This window comes from Puma concolor, chromosome E3 (genome assembly GCF_028749965.1).
Source record: "Puma concolor isolate L17-30 chromosome E3, mPumCon1.1.hap2, whole genome shotgun sequence".
NCBI lineage: Eukaryota > Metazoa > Chordata > Mammalia > Carnivora > Felidae > Puma > Puma concolor.
In genome coordinates, this window is record NC_141682.1 from 41,791,724 (window position 1) to 41,812,371 (window position 20,648).

Consider the following 20,648-nt stretch of genomic DNA (forward strand, 5'->3'; position numbering starts at 1 on the left):
CCCTGTCCACAGCCTCCGGCCCCGCCCACGGCCCCGCCCCGAGCACAACCCTGGGCGTCACGACCCTGCCTACAGCCTCCGGTCCCGCCCACGGCCCCGCCCCGAGCCCAACCCTGGGCGTCACGACTCTGCCCACAGCCTCCAGCCCTCCCCACGGCTCGGCCCCGGGCGCAACCCACCGCCCCCTGCCCGAATCACGGCCCTGCCCGAATCACGGCCCTGCCCACAGCCTCCGGCCCCTCCCACGGCCCCGCCCCGAGCACAGCCCTGGGCATCCCGACCCTGCCCACAGCCTCCGGCCCCGCCCACGGCCCCGCCCCGAGCACAACCCTGGGCGTCGCGACACTGCCACAGCCTCCGGCCCCGCCCGCGGCCCCGCCTGCGGCCCCGCCCCGAGCACAACCCTGGGCGTAGCGACCCTGCCCACAGCCTCCGGTCCCGCCCACGGCCTCTCAGCCACTTCTACAGCCTGGCGGTAAGCCCAAAGCTCCCGTGTGGCCTCAGCTGCTCGCTCAACCTCTCTGAGCCTATGTTCTCCTTAGCTACATCGGGTCATAATTACTGCCCTAAGTTTCCAGGAGAGCCGCGCCCTGATTCTGCCGGTAGGCCCAAGTCTGTCTGTCCCCAGACCTCTGGAAGCCTGTTCTGGGGTTTCTGGGGACTCCTCCATTGGAAGTTCCCTCTACAGTGCCCCTCCAGCACCTCACCTCCCCCTGCCTCACAGCCCTCCACGGGCAAGCCCTTCTCTTGGGTACCAGTGCCATGGGCATTAGGGGCTGTAGCTGTGGGTGGCATAGACACCCTGGGGAGAGGAGGGGGCAGAGGACTTTCTTAAGCTGGTCTCTCCTCTGCCCACTCCCTGGGGACCTGCCTGCAGGTCTGTGACTGCTCGTCCACAGCCAGGCCCCAGCCCCTCCTGGAGGTGCTCACCATTTCTGTAAGGGGGACAGCTGGGGCCTGTCGCCCGGGGGCTGGCTGGGCCCACCTGGCCATAGGACAAGGGCTGTTAACACCTGGCAAGCTACCCAAAGCCTAAGCCCCGTTGCCCTTGCTTTCTGGCACTGAGACCCTTTTCTGGGGCCAGATCTGGGGACCCCCGCCAGAGGCAGCCTCCTCTTTGTCCCCAAACCTGTCCCCATCAAGCACCTGCCCTGCCTGGGGCTGTTGATAATAGCCAGTAGTGTCCCTGAGGGAGAGGACGGGGTCCCTTCTGATTCTGTGCTCTCAGTGGGCCCACCGTGCTGTGCTGCCAGGCCCAGGCCTGGGCTCCTTCATCCCTAGGGCCCCCATCAGCGCATCACTCAGAGCAAAGCAGGCACTCGCCACCTGGGGGCGCAAGCAGTTCACAAACGCTCCCATCACAAACCAGGGCCCTCGAGTCTTGGCTGAGACCTCAAGATTGGGGAGGGGGATGTCCTCCCTGCTTCCTGGTTAGGATGTCCCACGTCATCGGGATTGAGAACCTGGGCTTTCAGGCCGAGACCCGGCGTCACTGATCTCCCTGGCCCCGGGGGAGCTGGGTCGTCATCCCTGAGCCGGTGGGGAGTGGAGGTCAGCCACCCCCAGCCCCGTCCACCCTCTGTGGGCTTTGCTGCCCGGGCAAGGGGCCAGCCCGGCTGCCCCGCACCCTCCAGCAGCTGGCTGGCGACCCTCCCAGTGGCTGGTGGACTCTGCTCAGCCGGGCCGGTCACACCTGCCACAGCAGCTGGTTCAAAATCCCCAAATCCCACAAACCGGCCGCTCGGCCCCATTTGGCCCGGCCAGGGAGTCCTTGGCCCTGTGTGTCAGCCTGTCCCTCACTGAACTGGCCGTCAGGGACTGTGGCCAGGTGGGCAGGTGGGCAGTGCTCCGGAGTCCCGAGATGCTGGCAGCCCAGATGGTGCAGACCTCTGCCCTTGGGGTTGGGCGTGCCCCCCCCCCCACTGCCCCCCAGCTCGAGTGAATCTGGAGGGTCTGCAGACTCACTTAGCAGGGCGAGTAAGAGACCTTCATGTGAGAGTCTGGCTGCCCCGGGCCTGAAGGAGGGGAGTCTGTGGTGCTGACCGTTTGCAGTCAGGGGGCCCCCGGGGAGGCTCTGGCCCGTGGTCGTGACGGGGACCCCCAAAACTCAGGCTTCAGGGCGCAAGGCAGCAGGAAGTTTGCAAGGCGGCACCACGCGGATGCTTGCGGTAACCCTGCACGCCTGCGGGCACCTGCGGTATGCTGCTGTGGCCCTGGCCGAGAGGCTCTAGACGACCATGCTGTGCCACACGGGGGCAGCCTCCTCCTGGCCCCCTGGGCACGGATGACAACCGTGAGCGCCCCCGACTTTGCTCAGGCACCCCTTCCCTCCGGGGTCCCTCACTGAGGTCCCCCAGCCTCTGCCTCGCCCCCACACCCGCCCTGCCTCTGCTCAGCCCCAGGACGCTGGTCGGCACATGTCAGCCTTGGGGAGGGGGTGAGGGCAGCTGCTGGGTGTTGATGTTCGCTGCCCCGGGGGAGGCGGTTTTCCGGCACCGGGGGAGGGGTCAGCCACGGTCGTCGAGCAGAGATTCAGGCCCAGAAGAGGGAAGGCCCGACATCGTCACAAGTAAACAGCTCCAAGGATGGTTTCCTACACGCAGCTTGAACCCCTGAGCGGCTTGAACCCCTGACCATCTTGAACCCCTGAGCGCGTGCAGCCCCAGGAACTGTGTTCGTGCACCCCACCCCTATCCGGGAGCAGCGTGGTGGGGGGCCTGGGCAGGGCTCAGCCCTGCGCTCTCCGCCATGCAGTCCTCCCCCTGCAGCCCCTCCCTCCTATCCTCCTCACCCCATCAGCCCTGCCCCCAGGCATCTGCAGTCACCCCCCTCAGCCCTGTCCACAAGCATCTGCACTCACTGTAACTGATCCCCCAGGCGGGGCGGCCCGGGCTCTGGGCTCCCCTGGCCCTCTCGTCTCCGGCCCAGCTGTTGCCGGGGAGGCCGTGTCTGTCCCGGGGGCCAACAGCTGCAGGCCCGGAAGCCCCCACCTAGCCTGGAGCAGGTGGGCCCTCCGTGGCCCAGTCCGGTCTGCCAAGGGCCAGTCCCAGGGGTACGGGGGCCCCGTGCCCTCATCCGCTAGGCCTTGGGGGTCCTGGGCTGGGGGCAGGACCTTAGGGGTCCTCAGGCCTGCGGCAGCAAGGCCGGCCAAGCTCTCGCTACAGACAGAGCCGGGAAGGACATCTGCCACCCGCCACACCACCCAGCCCTCCGAGGCCAGTGGTACAAACCCAGACGGAGCGCCTTGGTCAAGGCACCATCCGCTCCGTTTTCGCCGCGACAGGAGAGGGTCCCTACGCTGTCAGGCCACTTGTGAACATTTATCGAGGGGCGCCCCTCTGTCTTGGGGTGCCTCTGATGGGTGCTGGACTGTGAGAGAATGAATTCATGTTGTTTTCAAGCCCCCCACTTGCGGGGAGCGTTTAACTGGCCCAGGACGCCGGCCCACGCCCTCCGCCCCCGGACGCAGCAGGAAACTGCCGAGTGGCTTCCTGGTGCCTGGTGCCCAGGAGGTGCCCGGCAGGCCCGCCTCTGAGCTGTCCACTGGCCCTGCCATCCCCCCGACGTCAGCCTCGTCCCTGACCCCCCACGAGCGCTGAGCCAGCTCAGTGGCCTCCACGGTGCTCGCTCGTGGGCAGCATCACCGGGCAGGGCGGGTGCTTCCCTGAAGGCCTGTGCACTGAGCTCAAACCCACACTGTTGAGGGACCGCTTGTCCTGATGGCAGAGACTCCAGTTCAGGGGCGGCCGGTCCACAGACGCCCCAGGCTCCAGGGTCAGAGACCCGCCTGCTTGTCCTCCAGGCAAGCCCGCTGAGGCCACCAGCACGTGTCTGCCCCGAGAGACGTGTTTCCACTGAGCCCACGTCTCCCTCCCGGGGCCCCGGTTATCAGCGGGAGGGAGTAAACCCCCATGCCGGCCAAGCCCAGGTGTGGTGGCGCTCAGGGATGCGGGGCTCAGCCAGGGGAGGTGGTGGCTGTCATGAGAGGTCGAGGACGGGAGCCAAAGGCTCAGGGCGGGGCTGCAGACCCCGGGAGAAGGCTCTGTGGGGACACAGTGGGGGCTGGGCAGCGTGGCTCCGCGGGGGGTTGAGCCCTGGTCACCCCATCAGGAGAGGCTGACACAGTGGCCTGTGGGTGCCGTGTTTGCTGAATGAGCTGGGTGACATCTAAACATCGCCCCGAATAGCACCCAGCCTGGGGCCGCTCGGGCCTCTGAATGAGGCTCCAGGCCACTCCTGAGAGGAGTCAGGTCAACCTCAGACCTCAGCCACCCAGCAGCCTGGCCTCCTGGACCCCGGTCCCCAGCTGACTCCCTGGGCTGCCTTGCACGAAGACGCGGGGGTGGGCATTCCGGGTTCCCCAGCCCGGCCCCCTCCTGACCCCCTCACGACAGGAGGCCTCGGCCAGACACCACAGGCGGACAAGGTCCGGCCCCTTCCTAGCTTCAGGCACCGTGACGCGGCGCCCCCGCCCCGGCACCCAATCCGTCAGCCGCCCTTCCAGCCCAGGGCCCAGCCGCAAGGTGGCTAGCCGGCTTGAAACAGGTGATTTATCTGGGCTTCGTTTCAAGCAAACATCTGATGGTTTTACTCGGACGGAGCGGCTCCCCGCACGGTCTGGATTTCCCATCTCCGGGAACCCTTCACTTCTGAGAGGGGCCGGGGCGGTGGATGTTTATTTTATCACTTTTCCCCGCTCAGGAGTTTAATAATTCAGCAGCAGGTCTGGGGCGGCTCCGCATGGATCCGTTTGTCTCTCCGGATCTCATTCCTTCCCAGACCCCCATGTGTCCGCGCCGGCTGGCCGCATATCATGTGTTCCCGCGAAAGTGGTTTTCCTATTAAGAGCTTCATTTCAGCCAGATTGTCCTACCATTCCTCGTCTCGGACGCGTCTGTCCCGGGGCCAGCGGCAGCTCCACGGGATCGAGCGGCACCCCTGGCAGGCTGGTCCCCGAAACCTCAGGTGCCCTGGCCGGACGCGTGGCCTGGGCACCCGTGGGCGTCCCGCCTCCCTGAGGGCAGACATCAGGGCCCACGCTGCGAGTCTTGGCTCTGGCCGGACCGGCCCCACCAGGAGGGCTCCAGGGAAGGTCATTCAGCGCCCACTGGGCACGGCTGGTTTCACGTGCCTCATGTCCACACCAGGTGCTCATGGCCTCCCCTCGCACACAGGGCTCTGAGGGGCGACCTCTACCAAGCTCCGTGGGCTGCAGAAGGCACACGCCGTTCGGACCGCGGCACAAATTTGCACTCTGCTCTCGCACGACCATCCGACGGAGACATGACGATCATCCCGTGCCCTGGGCAAGGAAGCCAGGGCCCAGACTGGGCGAGCTTCCAGGAGCGGGAGTGGGGGGAGGGAGGCCACCCCCCCCCACCCAGCCCCCTCCTCCACAGCCCGGCCCAGGGCACTTGAACGAAGTGGGGACTTCGTGGGGACTCTGACGGAGCGGGAGGGTGACTTCAGGAAGACCCAGTGACCGAGGGGGCTTGGGGCCAGCTGAGGGGCCAGGTCTGCCCCTCCCGGGCGTGGACCACCCTGATCGGGCAGCAAGGGCTGCGGGACCGTCCCCCTCACGGGCCCCCCACCTGCCGGCCCCGCCCGGTCTTGTGACCTCTTGGCCGATCTCCACTAAAACTAGATCGTAAAGATCAGGGCTGCAGGGGTCTGTGCGGGCAGGACTCCTTGATGTAAACAGCCCTGCGCTGACCACACTCCCTGGCCCCCCACCCAGCCCTGGACAGAACCAGCGGCCCCAGGCCTGGCCTCCCCTCCCCCCTGGGTCCCGGCAGAGCGGATGGGTGGGCTCGTGGGGTGCAGGGCCCAGGAGGGTGCAGGGGGCAGCTGAGGGGGGACAGGCGTGGGCCTGCCTCCCGGGCTCTGCCGGCTCTTCCGGCGGCCGGGTTATCGGGGTGACAGGCGGGGGCCCCACTGAGACAGCAGCGGCTGCAGCCCGTCTCTGACTCCCCTGATAGCGCCAGGCACCGCGCCGATCGGGAGGAGCCCTCGGGGGCCGCGACCAGCCCAGGACCCAGTGCTGCTGGCGGGGTGCTTCCTGACCCCTGACCCCCGCATTCGGGAAAGAACACAGGCCTGAGGAGCCCAGTGCAAAATGAAACGTTCACAGATGGTTAGGGACCTCAGGGCAGGGCCTCCCCCCCCGCCGCCCCCCGTCGGTGCTGGGCCGAGACCTCCGGGCTCTGTGTCTGTGAGGGGGGCCCCGCGGCTGTGGGTTGCCTGGCCATGGGGCTCGGGAACCCGTGTCAGCCCCAGGCCAGCTGGGGAGGGGCTCGGGCACACGGCCCTCACCTCGCCCCACCCTCCTCCCTGCACACGTGTGAGTGCAGCTGTGGACCCCGGGCAGGAGGAAATCCTCCGCTTTGCAAAGGTCCCGGGGGGAAGCAGGGCTGCCTGGAACAGCTGGGAAAGGGCTGGCTGCTTGGGGGGGGGGGGGGGCCCTGGGCTGCTGTCCCGACGCTCCGGCAGGGGCCGGGCTGCGGGCACCGTTTCTGAACTGGGAGGCATGGCGGACGCCCCCCAGGAAACCCCTGGACTCAGGGATCGCCCCTCATCCACTGAGGAGAGCTGGGAGGCGAGGCGTCCCCAAGTGGAGGCCACTGCCCTCACAGGGCTCCCCCCAGGGGCCGAGCTGGGGCCCCTGGCCACTGAGCGGCTGCCACTGCCCCAGAATAGGGCCGAGCCCCCAACCCCCTCTTGCCAGGAAAGAACCCCAGGAATCAGTGTCACGGAGTTCCCTCTGCAACAGCCAACGGTGCAGCCGGTGGGGGCGGGGTGCCGAAGGAAGAAGGGTGGGGCACGAGGGGGCGCTGTGGGGTCCTGAGCCCAGGGAGGGTCGTGGCCCTTCCTCCCAGCTGCCCCTGGAGCTGTCCTGGGGGGCCGTGAGGCTGCAGTCAGGTGTGACCAGGGGACACGGGACAACCCCTTCGGGGAGCAGCGGCCTTGGGGGTCAGACAAGGGGGTTAGTGGCCACGTGCAGGCTGGAGGACAAGGACACCCCTGCTCAGAGCCCTCCCCCACCGCCTGAAGCAGACCCAGCTACGTGGAGGCCCTTCGCGGAGCCCCCCACAGTCGCAGCATCGGCCTGCTTAGGACGTGCAGGCCTGAGAAGTGGGGGCCCAGTCTCTAGATTCCCCAGGGGGGAGGGGGTCGCTTGGTGGCCCTCCAGTGGGTGGGGAGGGGAACAGAGCCTGCTAGGCCTGCTAGGCCAGAGTAGGTCCGAGATGCTTCTCGGGAGCACACAGGGACAAGGCCACAGGCAGCCGAAGCAGTACCTGGGCCCCCGAAGCCTTGGTCCACCTGGAGGAGGAAAGGGACGGGTGCTCACCTGTCACAGGCCCCGGAGCTCATCCCCAGTGCTCCTCCCTGCTCCTGGGATCGGCTCGACATCCTGAAGTCCTCCGAGGCAACTAACAGAAACATCAGTCTCCCTGATGAAGGGAGTGAGTGAAAAGCACACACGCGTTTCTGGATCATGAAGCTGGGAGGATGGCTTCAGGCACGGCTGGATCCAGCACTCTGCTTTCCTGACTGTTCCACCGCTCAGTTCAGCTTCTCTGTGCTTTCACTCTCCCAAGGCAGATGGCCTCCTGCGTATGCTGAGCTCCAGAGATGTGAGGTCTGTCTGTCCTTTGTCTCATGTGGGCTCTGCGGTCACCTGCCTTACCCCATGCTTGGGAAGGGGACCCTGTGATAAATCCCCTTGCCCACCCCACAGAGCCCAGGCAGTCAGAGGAAGAGTGGCCTTGGTCCCCTCTGAGGATCTGTGGGGTCTAGGCCCCCAAGAACCTCAGCACTCGAAGGTTCTTTGCCCCGAGGGGGTGCTGGTCGTTCTGTGACTCCCCGGGATGTTCAGCAGGATCTCGGGACGAGGTCCCCAGCACCCCGGTGCTAGGCTAGACGCACCCAGGTCTCCCGGGGCAGGGGGGGGGGGACACAGCCAGCCCTCCTCGGCTTGGTAACTATCCCCAGAGCCGCACCCAGCAGGCTCTTTGGGGGACCCCTTCCCAACAGAGCGTGTTCGGGACACGTCCCGGGAGCAGCAGGACGGCACCTGGGGCGGCTTTAGTGTCCACAGAGCGCCTCCCGGCTGTGGGGAGCTGAGGTCTGGGGACCCGAGGGAAGCCAGGGGCGGCTGGCGGCACATGGCCGGTGCCCAGCTCCAGGTGAAGCCCAGACACCCTGGGAAGGGGCCCAAGACATGCAGCTCGCGTCCCGGGTAAGCCCCACCCTCTCCTCAGGGGGGTGCCGGGCCAGGAGCCGCACGGGGCTGGGGGCAGGGGCCCGGCTGCACCGCGGCCCAGCTCGGGCGGGGCCTGCCCGTCCGGCTCCGTGCTGCCCGCCTGGGCAACCACCCCACACAACGGGGCTCTGAGCCCGGGGTGGGCCGGGAGGCGCTGCCCGCCGCCCGCCGGCCGCCCGCGCACAAGGGCCCCATTGTGTGGCTGCGGCTGTGGGCGGCAGGTGGCTGCCCGGTCCCGCACGGGGAGGCCCTGCCGCCAGCCGCGCGAGCGGAGGAGGGCACCGCGGGTACTGGCGGGGCGGGGGCACGGGTGGGCCGGGCCGGGCCAGGGCACGGCACACACAGAGCCGGGGCTACAGCATGAAGGCACCCATTCTCCCGACCCCAGCCCCGCCCGCTTGGCCTGGACAGCATGTGGCGAGGCGGCCCTCGCCCCGCTGCCGGCCCCGGGCCAGTGCCCGGCCACACCCGGGACTTGGATGCTGTCGCTGCGGCCTGGGCGGTGGCTGGGGCTGGCAACGGGGGGCCGGCTCTGAGCAGAGCAGTCCTGGCAGCTTCCTGGAGGTGGTGAGAGGCGGGAGGGGCTGGGGGTGGGCCCCCAGGAGCCAAGCACGGCCGAGGGCACAGTCCCTGGGCGAGAGCAGGCCTGAGGTTCACACCCCGACTTGGCCCCTCTGTGCCTCGGTCTCTCCATCTGCACCAGAACCGCCCCAGGGTGGCTGAGAGCGTATGACGCGAGCTACCCTAGGGATAGGGCCGGCCCAGGGTCAGAGCCACACCGGAAAGACCTCACATACCCTCGGGCCCTCCCTGGCCGCCCGGGGCCTCTCTGAGGTGCCCCTCTGCCCACCTGGCTGGCCTGTGGCAGACTGGCCGGCGGCTGGCAGCGTGGGCCACCGGGAGGGCCTTGGGCTGCCCCTTCCTTGGCCTCCGACTCGGCTCGCAGCCCCCCTCCCACCCCCAGGCCTCTCACCCCGGGCAGTGAGCCGGCGCCCGGCTGCCCTGGGCTGGACCCCGGGCCGGCCTCTCCAGGGGGGGCGCGAGGCTGGGGCTCGGCTCCCCCCGGGCCCTGCACCCCCACACCGGCTGGGAGCACACGGGGGGCCGACGCCGGCCTCCCTCCCCACCGTGGCGTGAGGTAAGGATGGCTGCATCCGGCCTGAGGGTCAGGCAGGCCTCTGGCAACTCGATGCTGGGCGAGCTCCACCACGGCTCTCGGGCCAGACCGGGGGTCCAGGGTCAGGTTGCCTTCCAACCCCCCCCCCCCCCCGGCCCCGTGCCCAGGCCAGCAGGCGGCGCCCGCCCTCCAGCGCCCCTGGGGCCTCATGGCTGGTGTCGGTGTGGTTATTCCTCAAAACGAGAGGTTTGCGTGAATGCTGTTTAATGTACAGGATGCGACAGAAGCGAAAGGCAGGAACAGTCCGCCCCAGCGGCAGCATCTGAGTCAAAATAACACTTGGCCCGGGCCTGGGCTCTCCTGGGGCTGCAGGGGCATGGACGGTAACTCACACCCTCCCGCAGCCCAGCCCTCCCATGGACACAAAGCCACCTGCCCTTATCAGCTCTGCGCAATGGTCTTGAGAGGCCCAACAGGAACCCAGATGGTCCCATTTTACAGATGAGAAAACCGAGGCCCGGGCCTGCCAATGCCTCAGGGCTGCGCTGCAGGGTCTGTGTGGGATGCCCCGTCCTGGGCTGCGTCCCGCTTTGGCCTCTTTCCGAGGAGGACACTCCCGGGGGGCTCCTGTGCTCACTGCCCCCCACGCCGCTCAAGGGGGGCTGGCTCCGTGCAGAGCACCCCTCGCCGCCAGCCTAGAGGGCCAGGCAAACCTCTTGGCTCTGAGGCCAAAACCCTCCCCAGCATCTCAGCCGGGCCTCCTGCCCAGCTCTGCCCGCCCCTCCGCCTGGGCCCGGCCGAGGAGGCCCCCCTGGGGCTGGCGGTCCGGAAGGGGCTCGGCGCACGGTGCCAGCCTGTTGGGCCGACCGGCGCGCTCGGGGAAGCCAGGGCGTCAGGGAGACATGTTCCAGGCGATTGAGAGAGCTCAGCCGGGCGTGAGACAGCGTGGACCCGCAGGACCGTGGGGAGAGCACGTCTGTTCACTGAAGCCAGGAGAGGGCGGCCCGCCCGGGGCCGGGCCCACGGAGCGCTGCCTCTCTGCGGTTCAGCCCAACAGTCTCGCGGGCCTGCGGGCCTCACCTCCTGCCAGGCATCCCTCCTCCCTCCTCAGCCCTGCTCACCAACCCCTGCCCGTCCCACTGGCACCAGCTCAGGGCCGCCTCCTCCAGGAAGCCTGCCTGAGGCCACCCTCTCCTCCCTGTAGCAGCTCATAGCAGGTGCTGAGAGTCCAAGAAAGGGAACTAAAGCCTGGAGCCGCGGCATCCGTCTGTCCCCCTCTTGGCCGCGCAGGATCTGGGACACGACATCTCACCCGTGCCCGTGTCTGAGGCTCCCTGGCACGGGGGTCCACGTCCTTGAGGTGCTCCGGCCAGGGTGTGCGTGTCTTCCCTGGTGCCGGCTGGCAGATGCAGGCCCCATGTGATGAGTGTCGCCCCCGGGGGAACCTGCTGGGCTCTTGCCTCTGGGGGCAGCCAGGACCCCCGCCCCCCCCCCCCCCCCCAGTCAGGCCTCAACCACCGGCCCCAGCCCCATCTTTCCCGGCGCCAGCAGGCTGGCCGGGGGCGCGTGGGGAGGGCAAATAGACGGCTGGGCGGGGGATGGGGTGGGGGCTCTCCCCCCCCCACCGCGGTCGCCTGGATGTGGCACAAATCGATTCTCCCCCAATTTCTTCCCGGGCCAATCTGGAGGCGGATCAGACACAGAATCCCACAGCCGGCGCAGCGGAGCCAGGCTTAATGCCGAGCAAGCCCGCTCCCCCGACAGCCTCCCCCCACCCGGAGCCCGAATCACAGCCAGAGCCCAATTACCCGCGCTCCCGTCACGCCCTGCGGCTCTGCGGGGACATGGGGGACAGCCTGACGTCCCCCCCCCCCAGGCCCACGGGTGCCCCACCCCTGCCCAGACCCCAGTGGGCTGGCCGGTGCCCACTGCCCTGTACCCAGGACAGGCAGGAGCTAGACCCCCAGGCAGGGACCTCACTGTCCCACCGAGGACAGGGCTTGGCCCCCTCCCTGCAGTGGATCTGTGGGCAGTGGCCCGGAGCTGCCTAGAGCTGTCCCCGTGGCCCGCTCCGAGGCCCCAGAGGGCGCCAGGCCCCCTTCAGCTCCAGGTGGACGGTGCGTGTCTGGCCAGACGCCGTGAGGCCCTGAACACGTGGGCCTCATGCCGCACAGGGACCACGTGGCTTGTCTCCAGTTCTCAAAATTTAAAAATCCTTCGCCGGGCGAAGGGTGGGCCCGGGTTTGGCTTTGGAGTGAGAAGTTTAGGTAGACGCGCTCAGCGCCAGACGGCAGCTTCGGAAAGCCTCTCGTTGGGGTGCACGTGCAGGGGGGTGGGCTGGGGTCCAACTGGGGGGCAGGGCTCAGGTGTTCTGGCTTCCCCGGACAGCAAAGGGGGGCCTGGAGGCTTCTTGGGGAGGCTGCAGCGAGGAGCCCCGGACCCGGGTCAGTGGAACCCTGGGGCGGGAAACCCACCTTTCTCTGTCCTGGGGTTCCTGAGTGTGAAGGAGGAGCTCTGGGGTCAATGCAGCCACACCTGGGGTGTTACCTGGTGACCAGGATGGCTCAGCAACCTTGCCCCCGTCTCAGGTCTTCTGCTGCGTGGGCTCCACGCTTCTCCCTTCCCCCAAACACCCTTCCTGCCTCCCTCCCTCCAGCCACAGAGACCATGGCAAAGGAGGCTTATCCCTGCCACAGGACGTTTGCACTTGCCCTTCCTGGAATTCTTCCACCCCAGATCTTTGCACGTGGTCTCTGTCTTATCCAGCAAATGCAGTCGAAGCAGCCGCCTCCTCTGATTTGGTCTGTTTGGGCTGGTATGACACTCTTGGGGGCTTACACGGCAATTATTTGGTACGTTCTGGAGGCTGGAAGTCCAAGGTCAGTGTCTGATGAGAACCTGCTTCACCGCTCATAGACAGCAGACCCCTTGCTGTGTCCCCTTCGTGGGAGGCACCTCTTGTAGAGCGGCCGTTCATGAGGCTCATGACTCAGTTACCTCCCCGAGTCCCCACCTGCTAGCACATGACCTTGCGAGTTGGGATTTAACCTGAGAATCTGTGGGGAGCGTGAACGTTCAGTCTGCGGCCTCGTCTGAGGAGCCTCCCCGACCACCGCGCGTGCCCACGGCGCGTCGTCCTGTCCCAGCGGCGTGTGCGTCCGTCTCCTGCTCCTCCCGCCAGCCCAGCCCCGCTCCCGACGCTCGCGGGCGCTCAGCTGGTGTTGCTGACCGAGTCGGCAAACGAGTGGCGCTGAGGGTCCCCGGCCGGAACGGGGCGTCGAGAACCGGCCGTCTGGTTACATGATCTGCCAACATCTGGCGGGCGATTCTTTTCACTGAATTAGCCGGCTGTTTCGGAGTCGTGCATAACCAGGCTGATTAAATTCGTTCTCGCGGGTTGATTCGGGTTGACGGGAACAGAGCAGGGAGCTCGGGAACGGACCTCGAATGCAGGGGCCCTTGGCGTCCCGGGCGTCAGCGGGAGGAAAGCGCGAGTCCCACGGGGTCCAGTGTGGGACGTGAGCGCCCGAAGGGAAGCGCCGCGTGAGGGCCCCTGAGGGACCGGGGGGGGGGGGGGGTGGAACGTGCCGAGGGATCTCGCGGAAGCTTGACACCAAGGCCAGAACGGCTCGCTCGGGGGCGCAGCCGCCCCCGGACGAGGCTGGGGCCCGGCAGCAGGCGGCGGACGGCCTGACCCTGCCTCCGTCACAAGGGAGTCCCCGGAAAGGGAGGACGCGGTCTGAGCTGAGAAGATGCGGGGTGCGTGGTCCTTGCGGGTTGGCCGTCAGTCAAAACATGAAAGGATGGCAGCCTGGGGCCCTGCAGGAACCTGGGGCTCAGGACAGAGAGCGGAGGGCCGGCCCGGGACACGAGCGCTCCCCGTCGAGCATGCGGCGTGTTCCCGCTGCTCGCGGGGCACGCGTGACGTCCCCAGGAGCCACCGGGCCTCAGGGAGAACCTGGCTTCTTCACGCCCGCTCCAGCTCGCACACCCGGGCTGGGGGACCGGCTCCCGCGTCACCACCGGTCATGGCGCCCCGGGGGGGGGGGGGCAGCCTCTAGTTTCCGGTCATACCAAGTGATCACAGGGAGAGAAACTGGAAATGGTGGTTGGGAGGACGGTAGCCACACGGTGCAGAGCACAAGGAGCCTTGAAAATGTACCAGGGGGCGCCTGGGTGGCGCAGTCGGTTAGGCGTCCGACTTCAGCCAGGTCACGATCTCGCGGTCCGTGAGTTCGAGCCCCGCGTCAGGCTCTGGGCTGATGGCTCGGAGCCTGGAGCCTGTTTCCGATTCTGTGTCTCCCTCTCTCTCTGCCCCTCCCCCGCTCATGCTCTGTCTCTCTCTGTCCCAAAAATAAATAAACGTTGAAAAAAAAAAATTTAAAAAAAAAAAAAGAAAAAAAAAAAAAAAAAAAAAAAAAGAAAATGTACCAGGACGGACCGTGTGGGCAAGGGAGCGGGACCCGGTCTGATTTACCGGCCGACAGCTCAGCTGAGCGGAGCAGCGGAGAGCAAGGCCGGGCGCTCCCCTCCGTCCCTGGGGCTTACAGACACGGGGCGGGGGACAGACAGGGAGGGAGGGGCAGTGGCACAGAGCAGGGCACGATGAGGTAGGGTCCTGGCGGCCAGGAGGGCCGTCCGTGGACGTGCCCTTTCTCCCTTCGCTCTCCGGCCATTTCGGTGAGCTTCTCAGCCTCTCTCGGTCTTGATCTCCTTTGATTAGTTGGAGGATAAAAACGTCACCCCTTGGACAGGTGGGTCCTGAGGACTAGAAGGAGGTTTTACTAGTAACAACCTGGGCAGAGCAACCTCAACGCTCGTCGATGGATGAAAGGCCCATCCGACGGGGACCATGACAGCCTGGGGGACTTCCGACACCTGCCCCAACACGGGTGAACCTTGAGAACTTGACACTCAGTGAGTCGGCCGTGGAAGGACAAATCCTGTCTGATTCCACTCACATGAGGTCCCCGAGAGAGTCCAGTCCAGGGACACAGAAAACAGGTGGGGGGTGCCAGGGGCTGGGAGGTCCCCAGGGCAGGAGGTGGGGGCTGGGGGTCCTCAGGGACAAGGTGGGGGCTGGGGGTCCTCAGGGCAGGAAGGGCTTCTAGACCTCAGGGCGGAGTCCACCAAGCACAGGGCTGGCCGCCAGCTGGGAGCCCAGGTCCCCAGGCCCCGGAGCCCGGGCGTTGGGGAAAAGCACCCTCGGGTTGGCAGAGCGGCTGGCTGAAGTCGTCTTGGCTTACGACACTGGGGCTTGCGGTCCCCCGGCTGCAAGGCCGCTTCCCTAATTACATGCTGGGGCCCTCGGTGGGGCCAGCCTGGCTGCGGTCTCAGAAGGAAGCTTCCAGCCTCAGGGCCCCGGGAGACCCGAGACCCTCCGGGCCGCGGGGCGGCCGTGGCGCTGTGCACGTACGTGACCCTTCGTGCAGCGGGACGTCTGCACCCCGTGAGGTCCCGTGGCCGGGCTCCTGGTGTGCGGGCCGCACCTCCCGTCACGAGACTTCTGTTTCCCTAAAACCCAAACACGGAGCCTTCCTTGTCCATCAACAGACACGGTTTCGTTAGACTGGGATTCAAGGCCAGCTTCGCTACCGGCTGTGTGGCTTCGGCCAGGGCGCCTAGCCTCTCTGAGCCCTGCTTCCATAGGTCACAGGACAGAGAGGACACTCTCGTTCTCGGGGCCACGCCGAGGCCCGTCCTGTCCCAGGCTCATGCGGGAAGGAGCGTGCACCTCCCTTGTGGCCGTGGCAGACAAGGGCGTGGGGTGGGCATCCCCACACTTGCTGACCCGGGTCTGTGGGGGGATAGAGCAGGCCTCCCCAGAGCACAGCGGCGCTTTCATGGGGGCGTCCAGCCGCCACAGACCCGACTTCTCCGCCCGGTTCCGCGGGACAGGCTCAGGGAGTCTGTTGGGAAGGAATGGAGCTAAAGACCCTTGACCCGTCGGCAGCCTGGCTTGAATTCTGGCTCCGCCGCCTTCCGGCCCTGACACGTCGCTCGGCCCCCTGCCTCGGTTTCCCCACCTGGAGGCCCCCTCCGGAGGCCGCGTTCTGCTATATCAGCTGCCCCTGCTGTGTGGGGCTTTGTGACGGGGCCTGAGCAAACTGGGGCAGCTGTGTAATAAATCACCCCAGAACTTAGCTGCTTAAAACAATTGTCAACATTTACTGTTCACGCAGCTTCTGAGGCCCATGGATCCGGGAGCAACTCAGCCAAGAGGTTCCGGCTCCCAGAGATTTCGGAGTCCTGACCTTGAAGCTGAAGGCCGCTCGGCAGGTCAGACCACCCTTCCTGGGTCCCACCGCCTGAGAAGGCAAGAGTCTGGCTGCCGGGGTCTCCCGGCCCCACCAAATCGGGCTTCCCCGTCCTCCTGTGAGAAAGTTCCCACCACCATGGCCACGGCGGGTCGGGAACTTGGCCTCTCTTTCCTTTGTTGGTGAGGGAATCAGGGCATGTTCCTTCCAGGGGGCTCTGCTGTCACCGGGATGAGTCTACACACAGAGCATTGACTGAACCCTGCTCCCAGTAAAAGTCACGAGGGCCAAGCTTCGGGCACGGCAGAGCCGGGCTCAGGTTTGACTTCTCCCCGGACTGGACACGGACCTCCTCCCACGGACCACACCCCCAGAGCTACGGCGGGCCCGGGCCTCCAGAAGTCTCTCATGAAGAGGGCCCGGGCAGGGTCACAAGGATTGGTGCCCATGACAGCAGCCCAGGCCCCAGGACGAGGGCTGAGCACACGGTGGGTACTCCCGTGCCCCTTGACCCAGGTCCCGACTTGCCCGCCTCGGACCCCAGCACAGTGGCCGTGTTATTGGACACGTCACTAGGGCCACCCATCCCAGCAGCTCGGAGAACCCCGCCAGCCGATGGCCGAGCGTGGGTGGGAAGGACGTGCCAGCGCACAGAGGCAAAGGTGCTCGCCGAGGCCCCCTGGCTGGGGGCAAGTTCAGTCCTGGCCTGAACCAGGACCCTCCTGGAACCCCTGACTTGCATCCCTCTCGGCCACGGGCTGCAGCCGGCGACCGCCGAGGAAAACCACAGGTGACCGCACGCTGGTGTCCCCGAGCCCCCAGGGCAGTGAACGCACAAACCGCGGCGCAGAGGGTGAGGCCCGCTGCTGGGACCGTCTCCAGGCAGATCTTATCTCTCAGCCGGCCCCCCTGCCCACGGGGTGTTCGGCTTCCTGGGCCCCCTCCTCATTTCCGCGCCTCCAGGATTCGCAGCTTTCCCGGCAGGAAGCGGTGCTGTTCCCGCAGACGGTGGCTGGGGGGGGGCGGGAGGGGGGGCTTCCTTGGGAAGCCACGGGGCCCCAAGCTGGTGCGGGCAAGGGGAGGGGGCCCTGATGATTACAAGTGTGCAGAACTCACAGGGCCGGCAGAGACGGGGCGGCCCCGGGCTCCAGGGTGGCGGCCAGAAGGGGTGCAGCCTGAAATGAATGAGGGCTGCCAGGGGGTCCTCCCCCCTAACTCTCCATCACAGCTACTCCCCCCCACCGGGGTCCACCCCTCCCAGACGCCTGCCCCAGAACTGACGTCCCTTTCTGCCAGAGTATCTCCCCTGGGTTCCTGAGGGTGGGGGCCCCCATGGAGCCCGGGGCCGAGCCCCCTCTGACCGCCAGAGTGCCTCCCTAGCCCCCTCCCCACTCCAGGACCCCACGAAGCGCGGCCACTAGGGGGGAGCGGGGATGCCTGCTCAGCCCTGTGAGCCCCTGAGCGAGAGTCCCAGAGGCGCTCCCCCCCCCCCCCCCCGGAACCCCACACGAGGCGGGAGTCCCAGGGCTGATTTGCAGGGGCGCGAGGGGGTGGAGACGGGACAGCAGCCAACGGGAGTGAAGCTAAGGTGTCTATGTGCCTCCTGGGGGGGACCTCCAGGTGAGATGCAGCAGGGGAGAAGGGGAAGAGCTGACGTGGGCCGGCTGTGTCCCCTCAAGGACCCCTGTGAAGGGCAGAGACCCAGGACTTCCGGGTCGTTCAGCTGGGAACACAGAAGTGAACCAGGGAACCTTGCTCCCCTCCCAGCCCAGACGCCTCGTGGCGCCCTTGTCCTGGGGACACAGCCCAGCCCCAGCGCTAACCCGCACACTATAGGTGAGCCGAGACCCGCCCCAGGGCCCGCCGCGTGCACCCTGCTGGACTCCTTCGGGGGTTAACGCGGGAGCCCCTCCCCACAACACTGGCCCTTTCTGACCCCTCCGAGCTCTGCCCCTCCCCCCCCAGCGCCCACTCATCCAGCTCTAAACAGGGCCCCGTTGTCCACCGCAGCCCACGCCAGGGGGTAGGGGATGTCAGGCCACTGCCTCAAGCTCACGTGGGCTTAGCAGGACCTTGGGAGAGGCCCATTCTGCTCACTTGCTCCCAGGGACGGTGGCTGCCTTGGGGGTCTCCAGGACCGGGCTCTGGCCCAGCCCCAATGCTCCTGCCTCCTCATTGGCCTCTGTCCACAGCAGCAGCTTGGGCTGGCTGAGGACGTGGGCCCTACCGCTTCCCACCTGTGTGGCACTGAGCCTCAGTTTACCCCCATGCACCCCCCCCGGGGAGGCTGGGAGTGTGAGGAAGGCGCTCGCCAAACGACCCCTTCCTCCCTGCGAAACTCCACAAAGCAGGGCCCCGTCAAATCCAAGGTCCCCAGCCTCCCTGCAGCTCCCCGTGGCCAAGCCCCCCCGCCCTAGCCCCAGACAGCCCCTCACAGCACCCTGAGTCCGCCTCCACAGCCGGAAGCCTTAGACCATCCCCACGGGCCTCAGGAGCCCGCACAGATGACGTCAAGCTGAGGTCGGAGGGTGTCCATCCCTGCACCCTGGACGGCATCCGCTCAGGGCCACGCCCCTCCAGACCTCTGTCCAGATGCTCTGGTCACGCACCGCCACCGTGGAGCTGGCCTCGCACTGGGCCTCGTGACTGCTCCTTGGGTTCCTAGGGCCCTGGCAGTCCGGCCACCCTGGCCCGCAGCGGCCACTCCGCGGCCAAGCCCACGCCTCAGCCCCCAGGGGCCCATCCAGGCTTGGCTCTCATCCTCAGGCCCAAGCACAGTCTGGACCAATGGCTGCTGGGGGCCCGTGGGGGTCTCCCCAGCCTGGAACCCCCACCCTTTCACACCCACCTCCTCGCCCGTCCCCTCCTGCCCAAACCACCTTTTGTCCAGCCGTTCTCTTCTCTCTGGTCTGAATCAGCTTGGACCCTCAGATACATCTTCCCTCCTGGAGCTTTCCCCCATCCAAAGAGGGTGAGTAATTACACTGCTATAAACTGGAAACACTTCTCGGCAGCAGTGATAGGAGTCAGCAGGTCCAGACTCCCAACTGGAGCCCCCAGCTGTGGTCTGGGCTGCCTGCCTGGTGGCCAGCAGAGAGGCTGAAGCCCCGGGGAGGAGGGTGAACTGTGAGGCTTGCTGGAGCTCACTTCCCCTCCCATTTATCATTTGCCCGAGGTCAAGCACACAGAGGGATGGACAGATAGATGGAAAAACAGACAAATAGAGGGGTAAATGAACATATGGATGGATGGATGGATGGATGGATGGATGGAAGGAAGGGAATGAATGGATGGATGGGAGGGGTTGGATGGCTGGATGGGTGGATGAACAGAGTCAAAAGGGTCTGAGAAGCAGTGATCTGGGAGGGCAGACAGCCTTCAACTCCCTTCTCTAGGCTCTTAGGGGCTCATGGGAGCAAACCTACCAGTCAAGGGTTAAAACAGTAAAGCCTAAATTACCCTAACCCTGACCTTTGAATTTGGTGATGATTCTACAGGTGGGCACATCCCACAGGACCTGAAAGTTTGCCCTGGGCTCTTTCTTGCAAGGACTCAGAGGTCATGCAACAACCTCTGTCCAGCGATGCCAAGAGGAAGGACACAGCGGATCTCAATTCCCATCATCTCTGGGACCTGCCTGTGTGCCCAGCTGCAGGGGGCTGAACGGAGTCTGCCAGAGCCGGTGACTAGGACTGTATTTGGAAAAAGGCCCAATTGCAGATGTAATTAAGGCTTCCCAGGTGAGGTCCTCCCGGATTACCCAGGATGCACCTTAAACCAGGGTCTTATAGGACACAGAAGAGAGACACAGACCCAGGGGAGGAGGCACGGGTTGGAGCGATGCGGCCACACGCCAAGGACCGCCAAAGATTGCCACCCGCCAACCCAGGGAGCTACCTCCCTCCGCCGGGGCGGTCTGTCCCTTCCGTGTCCACCTGGCAACCGAGGCTGGGCACCTGGCTTCAACTCCTGGCTGCACCTCAGGCCCCTCTCTTGGGTGTCCCCCGCAGACTCTCTGAGCCCCAGGCCCCGGAGGGTAAGCCTGGAGATGGGGGAGGCCGGGGACGCCCTCTCCACCCTCTCTCGTTCCCGTCTCTACACGCCCCGCCCCTCCTCTGCACCCCACCACGGAGTCACTCGGTTCCCTGTGGTGCAGATGCCTGGGGAAGGGAGTTCTCTTTCCTGCCAGGCCCTTGCCTGAGGGCCGTTCTTATCAATGCCATCACTCTGTCCCCGAGCCGTGTGGCCCCTACCCACCGCCCGGAGCCACGGCTTCGGACCCCACCATCCAAATGGCTAAGTGGCCCCGCAGCCCCGCCGAGCAGGTGGCACAGTCCATCCCTCCTCCTCGGCTGAGGCTAGTGCTCAGGTGTCCAGGCTGTGGGAGTAGAGCCCACCGCTCGCCTCCTCCGGACAGACTTCCGTCAACACGGCCCGGGGGACAGGGCCAGACAGGAGCCGGACACGGCTGCATTGCGAGCGGGCCTCCGGGGCGGCTGAGAGTGCGGGTGACCCCTACGTCACCCTGGGCACAGTGCTGGAAGGCAGACCCCGGCCCGGCCCGCCGTGGGGGAGCCCGCTGTCCCCCCAGGATGCCCTCTGAGCTCCCCCAGGCCTCCCGGGCCTCCCCACCCTCTGAGGTCATTTTCCACCCGGCCCACGCCCGCTGGAAAAACAGACCAGGACAATCTCGTTGCCAAGCCAGGGGGGCCGCCGGGTGGGGGGCGGTGGGAACCTGACCAGGCGGCAATTTAAAACAGGAGGGGCCGCTCAGCCGCCGCCCAGGGAGTGGGCTGTCGGGGCCAAGCCGGGCACCCCTCAGGAGGCCCTGTCTAGGCCAAGAGGACCCGAGAGTGTGGGGGGAGCCAAGGTCTGGAGCGGCCCGGCAGACGCTGCCAGGGGCGCGGGGGTGACGCCCAGGCCCTCACGCGCCCCCACTCTCACCCCGCCTGCGTCACAGGGCCCAGCGGAGTATGGACACGCTCAGACCCGACGGCCCAGATCCCGTCCA

The 20,648-nt window shown here is 66.7% G+C and overlaps 1 protein-coding gene across 1 annotated transcript in view; it reads left to right on the forward strand.

Annotated features, from left to right (window-relative positions):
• The window catches only part of LOC147573235 (putative serine protease 29), a 280,540-nt gene that overhangs the window by 177,705 nt on the left and 82,187 nt on the right, over positions 1 to 20,648 (forward strand). The gene's annotated exons all lie outside the window — the stretch shown is intronic.